Source organism: Rhincodon typus, chromosome 17, assembly GCF_021869965.1.
Source record: "Rhincodon typus isolate 14 chromosome 17, sRhiTyp1.1, whole genome shotgun sequence".
Lineage (NCBI taxonomy): Eukaryota > Metazoa > Chordata > Chondrichthyes > Orectolobiformes > Rhincodontidae > Rhincodon > Rhincodon typus.
This window is the reverse complement of record NC_063348.1, coordinates 52128305-52135468: the sequence shown is the minus strand read 5'-3', so window position 1 is coordinate 52135468 and position 7164 is coordinate 52128305. Positions and strand designations below refer to the sequence as shown.

The following is a 7164-nucleotide window of genomic DNA, read 5'->3' as shown; positions in this document are numbered from 1 at the left end:
AAACGTTAACTCTGTTTTCTCCTTCATAGATGCTGCCAGACCTGCTGAGCTTTTCCAGCAACTTTGTTTTTGTTCAGTAATAGCTATTCATTCTCCCAGGCTAATCATTATCCAGTCCTTTGTCTGTCCAATTGTTCTTTCTCTTTGGGCTCTATCTCCAACTATCATTTACTCCTTACCCCCTCCCCCAATCCTATCTTCTGCATAAAAAACATTTTCCTAGCTACCATCAGTTCTGAGGACGGGTCACTGAACCCGAAAGGTTAACTCCGATTTCTCTTCACAGATGCTGCCAGACCTGCTGGGCATTTCCAGTAATTTTCCTTTCTGATTTCCAGCATCTGCAGTTCTTTCAGTTTTTATCTATGACCTGAATGCATGTGCCAGGTCACTGCATACAGAGACACACACACATCTCAGGCACCTACACTTGGATGCATCTCACAGCTTTTAGCTTCATTTCTTAGCACTCACTCACTTTCTACTTGCTTGGGAGCTGCCAGTCTCTGTGACTTGCCTTAATTTTCAATCCACAGGAAGAGGTAGCAGCCATGTTTCAGAGCACTGAACAGTCAAAGGAGTGGGCATGTTGATGTGTGGTGCTGAGCTACATTAATGTCGCACAAAAAGCATTCACTAAATTGCAGAAATGCAATGGTGCAGGGAGGATATTCGACCCATCATGTCTGCACTGGCTCAGCTAATTTTAACTCATTGCCAATCTCTTGCCTCTTCCCAGGAATCTTACACGTTGTTTCTATTCAAATAGTCATCCAATGCTGTCTTGAATGTCTCAATGTCTCAACAATGTCTCACATCATGAAAAAGTAATTTCTCTCCTCTCATTTGCTTTTTATTTTGCATAACATCTTAAAATTGTGCTGTGTGGCTCTTGATCCATTTTCAAGCAGGATTAGTTTCTCCCTATCTATTCTGTTCAGACCCCTCACAATTTTGAATACTTCTGTCAACTATCCCCTCAACTTTCTCTCCAATTAAACCAATCCCAACTTCTTCAATCTGTCCTCATTACAGAAGTATCTCATCCCTGGTACTATTCTTGTAAACTTCGTCTGCACTCTATCCAGTCTATTCACATCTTTCTAATAGTGTGACACACAGAACTATACACTATACTTATATGAGTTCAACATAACCTCCCTGCTCTTGTACGCTATGCCACTGCTAGAATCACAAAATCCCTACAGTGTGGTAGCAGGCCATTTGGCCCATCGAGCCATACTGATCCTCCACAGAACATCCCACCCAGACCCACACCCTTACCTTATCCCTGTAACCCTGCATTTCCCATGGTTAATCCGCCTAGACTACACATCCCTGGACACTTTAGGCAATTTAGCAAGGCCAATCCACCCAACTCGCACATCTTTGGACTGTCAGAGGAAATTAGAGCACCCAAAGCAAAACCACACAGACATGTGGAGAACATGCAGACTCTGCACAGACAGTTGCCTGAGGCTGGAATAAAACTCTGGTCCCTGGTGCTGTGAAGCAGCAATGCTACCCACAGAGCCACCATGCTGCCCATAGAATGCACTCTGCTTTATTAACAGATCTCTGTACCTGTCATACTACCTCTAATCACTGATTTACATATACACCTAGGTTTCTCCGTTCTAATTACTTTGGATCTTGCTGAAAACAATTAATCATTGTCTTGACATGAAGTTTATTAACTTGCCAGAACATTAGAATTGAATGCATTAATTGAGTGAACAGATGTTAGAATCTCTGTCCCCTTTTTTTCATCCAAGGTGCTCTAGATTGTTATTCTATATTTCCCTTTTGAGGGAGTATACATTTACTGGGTCCAATCCACCTGCAAACCAATTCCTCCCTCTTCCGAAGGTGGGCCATTGTTTATCTACTGTTGGTTCTGCGTTGTCAACCAACATTGTTCTCACCGATTGAAGTCCACTCTGCACCAGATGATTATTTTTATTCTCAATTAACCCCTGTGTCATTTTCCACCATTAACTTAAACATTATCATACAATCATCACTGTCCTCTAAATGTTCCCCTACCATCACTTGATCTATTTTGCGCATCTCACTCCCAAGAATCATATCCACCAGTGCCTCCTTCCTTGTTGGATTGGATACACTGTAGGAAGTTCTCACACAACTTAATGCTAGTCCCTCACTGCCACTTACACCATCACCATCCCATTCTCTGTTAAGATAATTTTAAGCTGCCATTATAATTACTCTATGATGCTTACACCTGTCTGCAATTTCCTTGCAGCTTTGTTCCTCTGTATCCTTCCCACTAGTTGGTGGTCTGTAAGTTGCACTAAGTAATGTAATTCCACCCTTCCTATTCCTTAGCTCTAGCTAAATTAATTCTGTCTTTGAATCCTCTGGAATATCCCCTTTCCCAGTACTGCAGTGCTCTCCCAAACCAAAAATGTCACCCCTCCTCTTTTTACTCCTTTACTATATTTTCTCAGCATCTTGGTGACCAGGAATATTTAACACCCAGATCTGCCCTTCCCTGAGCCAAATCTGTTATGCTACAGCAGCATTATCCCGCAAGGCAATCTGTACCTTTAACTCACCAGTCATATTAACTATACCGTGTGCATTAACATCTATGCAGTGTAACCCATATGGGAGGCAGTTAGCTCAGTAGGCTGGCCAGCTGGCTTGTGATGCAGACTGACACCAACAGTACAGCAAGGAAGGTTTCTAGAAGTTTAAAAGTACATGGAAAGAGTTGCATTGCACTGTGCTAAATGGTGTGAGGTTGTTTTGGCTTTTTCTGTATAACTTTAGGTGGAAATTTATGACTCAGCTTATCAATAGTTTTAGCCAAGATAAAACTCATTTTTGACAAGGTGACAGCAGAACTTAAGCTCAATATATTTCTTAGTTTGTTGATCACTTCCATTTTCCTTTTGTTTTTTGGCAATACTTATACTTCACTCAAAATCAGAACAAGGCATTTTAAAAAGACTTAAGACTAAAATGTAAGTAGCAAGCATGCACTTTAACTTCAATTTCCTGTACCAATTATGGTTACTATGATAGCTCAGGAAAGCAGACAGGAAAGGAACATAATTTATTGTTGACCACCAAAATAGACCTGCTACTTATTGAGTACATAGTCCCAGTCCAGGACACAGAGTTCCACAGATCCATCCCTCGGTCGGCTTTATAAAGGGCTCAGGAGATGAGTTCCAGCTGGGCAGGTCATTACTTGTTATCAAGGGAACTCATACACAACAAGCTCCTTGTAAGGGTTATCACAGTTACAGTGAGCGTCCCTACTTTTCAACCTTACTCCTCACCTGAGGTGTAGCGACCCTTATGTTAAACCATCACTCTCTAATGTCATCTCTCTCTAATGGTGCTCTGGGGCTAAGGTGCCTTTAGTGTAACCCAGATTTAGACTTCATCTCTGTCTCCCTTGCCCTAATTCCACATGTTAACTTATTCATCTTTGCTTTCAGGCTATCCGTCAGCATCCCCACTCCTAAGTGCTTTCCAGTGACCCCTGGTGAAAGGTGAGTTTGTATAGAAACAGATAACGACAGTTTCAGATTTAACTGTGAGGCTGCACTTAATGTTGAGACTACCAATGAGAATGACTGCCCGTGCAAAATACTAGAGGAATGACAGCACAAGGAAATTCATACCCAGCCAGACGGCGATTTGTGAAGACAAATGGCAATTATTTGACACCACAGAAGTGAACTGAAGCTATTAAAACATTTTATTTAGAGATGACTTCCTGCAAGATGTTAAATTATCCAGCTTTAGGTCTTTTAAGATTTCTGATTATCCTCATCATGTATGCTTGGCTGAGATCCTAAACCAATAAAAGCACGAACTCGGCATGGAATCTGTTTCCACAGCTGAAGTGAATTTCTGGCTTTTCTTGATTGACATCTTTCGGTGGATGTAAAAAGATGCTCTTTCTGTGATCTCTTTTGTCAATGTTTCTTGTTTATTTGAACAAAGTAAAAAGGTGTAAAATGTTTGAAACTTCTGTTATTGAACATTTAATGGACTGATTTATTGCTACATTTAGGGATGCACAAAAATTACTGACACAACTAGTAAAATACGCACGTCATGAAAGAATAATAATAAACAAAGAGGGTTGTAGGAACAGCAGATTCTTTTTTCAAAGGACACTTCTGAATGGGTGTTCTTTTTCTTAGCAGTTTCAAACTTACCATTGTTATGATATGGATCGTTGATTTTAAATGTAATGTGTACTGAATGATTGGGCATGGTAGAGGTATGAGTTGACATGGAGAGAATGAGAGGCTGGGAGCATGGCTACTGGGCATGACGAAGCAGGGAGGGCATGAGTGGGACGTGGAGAATGGGGGTTGGTGAGGTTGTATAAGAGGTGGAGAGTTAAGTGAATTTATCACAACTAGGTGTCAGCCTGCCTCGGCACATGCTTATCCTCATAGCTTTGTAGGATCTTTTTAAAGGTTGGTGGACCTGCCTCTGTTTTACACCCTGCAACCACCCCATTACCAGGTGAGCTCGACTGGTGGTAAGCCAGTGGGCTAGTCACTCCCGCTATATTACATACCCTCTCCCCACCCTTGCTCAAAATCCACCCCACAGTGTGCCCCTTAGATCTATAGACTCAGCCTCTCTCCACATTTGTAAATGACTTGGTCAGACAAAGAAATAGCGGTGACCTTTATTTAAGTTTGTCAGCAATGTCATGCATGCGCTCATTAGTATTAACTAACAGCCCAGTCTAGAAAATCTAACAGTCAACTTCCTTTTATTTCTACAGTGCAGTAAGAAGAGAGGTTGGGATAGAATGGAAACAGAAGGCTGCTCAGGTAACAGCAGCAACCCCACTTTCCTTCGGAGTAGAGCTCTCTACTCCAGGCAGTACACAAATGGTGGGTGAGTGAAGCGACTATTTCATGTTAAACACTTCAGCCTATATTGCTAAAGAATTGTATTCATGTCTCCTTTAGGAATCTGATGGACTCGAAAGCATCGGCACAAATCAACATGGACTGGGAAAGTATGAGTCTGCTACTAATACCTGACACAGCAGATGGTCAAAGCTCTCACCAAACCAATCATCAACCGTGGGACAAAGGAGGAATTCGCACATCACAAAATCTAATCTCAGAGATTAGTGAGTGTGGCATATGTTTTTACACGAATTTACTTCTTGATTCAGTCGTATAGAAAAACTAAAAGAAGAGATTGTCAAAACTAAGGGGTAGATTTTAACATTGGTGTTGTGCTTAAAACCGAGTGATTATGTCCCAAACTAACTTGTTGCCTGCCAGCACAGAATGATGGCTGACTGGTTAGCACTATTGCTGCACAGTGTCAGGGACCTGGGTTCAATTCTAGCCTTGGGCGACTGTCTGTGGGGTGTTTGCTCTTTCTCCCCATATCTGTGCGGGTTTCCATTGCCCACCGTCCAAAGATGTGCAGGCTGGGTGGATTGACCATGGTAAATGTGGAACTGGGGTGGGGGTCCAGTTGGGATGCTCTTTGGAGGGTTGGTGCAGACCTGATGGGCCAAATGGCCTTCCTTGCACTGAAAGGATCCTATGGCACTGATGCCCTAGTCACTACCATTCTTAGGTGGGCAGCTGGCTTGCCCCTGTCCTTCCTATTTACGTTCACACATCATGACTTTGTGGCATGTGCCCAGTCCAGTTGTAATTTTGACAGACATTCAAGAATCTCCCAGTTATATCTGAAGATAAAGCAGATGGAACACCAAAAGGTAAATCAGAAATAATATTTAAGGAAATGGGGTAAGCAGTGGTGCCCCATTCAGGCTCCTCCTACCTGGCAATCTGCCTTACCAAGACCTGACTTCCATGTCGATAAGCTCCGGCCGTCTAAATGCAACAAGGTATCCAACAGTAGCATTGTCCTGCTAGTATATATTGCAGGTCAGTAGTTTAATAATTAAAATCTACCCCAGAGTTGATTATATCACTCCACTTTTATTTTTGCTTTTATGCATGCATTCCATGCCTGAAACACAAATATATTGGTGCAATCATCTAACCATGTCCAACTGTGTATGCAAAGTTCAAACTTAGGTTTGACTGTTGCTCGATGTGGCAGGTTTAACTGTAAACGTTATGCTATAATTATATTGTAACACGCTGGCTATTCCTTTTATAATTTTTTTTTGCACAATTGTACAATCCTTGCCAGTATTTCTGCAGTCTTACAGATGTGATTTTTCTACTCTCAGTAGACTGTAATTATAAAAAATGTGATACGATGTTTTTTGCATCTGCAGCATCAATGGAAACATTATATTCCTATAGGTTTGGAGATTGCTGTATATAGAATGGCTAGTTTGTAATAATCAAAGATTGCAGTAAAAATATTCAAAGATAAAGAATGATATTTTAAATATCCTAGGCATGACACCTGAAAATTACCAGTCAGGCCGAAGTTTTTAAAGATGTATTTAGTCCTTTGTCCGTTTAAAATTCTGTCATTTCAGTCATTCCACTAAATATGTATTTTAAAGGCAAGTTTGTCCCTTCATTTTCATCATATTCATTATTGAGATGTCAGCATCGATGGTAAAGTTAGCATTCACCACCTAACCTTAACTGCCCCTGTGAAGGTTGTGGCGAGCTATCCTCCTGAACTGCTAAACTCGGTTTGGTGCAGACACACCCACAGATTAGTTAGGAAACATTGTGACCCAGTTCCAGTAAATGAAAAGTGATATAGTTCCAATGATGTGGAACAGAATTCCCATGTGTTACCTGCACTTGTACTTCCTGATGATTGATGATAGAGTTTGCAGGAATAGAAGGTTCTGACAGGGCCCCCTTACCAAGTTGCTGTAGGTCATCTCCTAGATGGTACACTCTGTTGCTTTGGTGTGTAAGACACCCGAAGATGTTGGGTTGTGGAAACTCACCAGAGGAACTCCTACATTTTTTCCTGGGCTAAAGTGATTGGCCTCCAACAATTGTATTAGATTAGATTCTAACCAGTGAAGAGCTTTTCACACTATTGCCCACTAACTTCAGTGTTGCTGGGGTTTCTTGATACCACACTCTGAATAAAGCTGCCTTGATGTCTAGGGCAGAAACTCTTGCCGCGTTCCTGGAATGCAACTCTTTTGTCCAGCTTTGAGTCAAGGTCATAATGAGGCCTTTGTGA

General features: G+C 41.6%; 1 protein-coding gene across 3 annotated transcripts in view; it reads left to right on the top strand.

The window, feature by feature from the left end:
- Positions 1–5428, top strand: part of kcna4 (potassium voltage-gated channel, shaker-related subfamily, member 4) — a 73388-nt gene extending 67960 nt beyond the window's left edge. For 2 of the 3 annotated variants that reach the window (XM_048606956.1, XM_048606954.1), the window contains 2 exons: positions 3474–3527; positions 4787–5428. The gene's annotated coding sequence lies outside the window, so the exon portion shown is untranslated. The remainder of the gene's footprint in view (positions 1–3473; positions 3528–4786) is intronic. The other variant, XM_048606955.1, reaches the window with a different exon arrangement.
- Positions 5429–7164: the final 1736 nt, after the last annotated feature.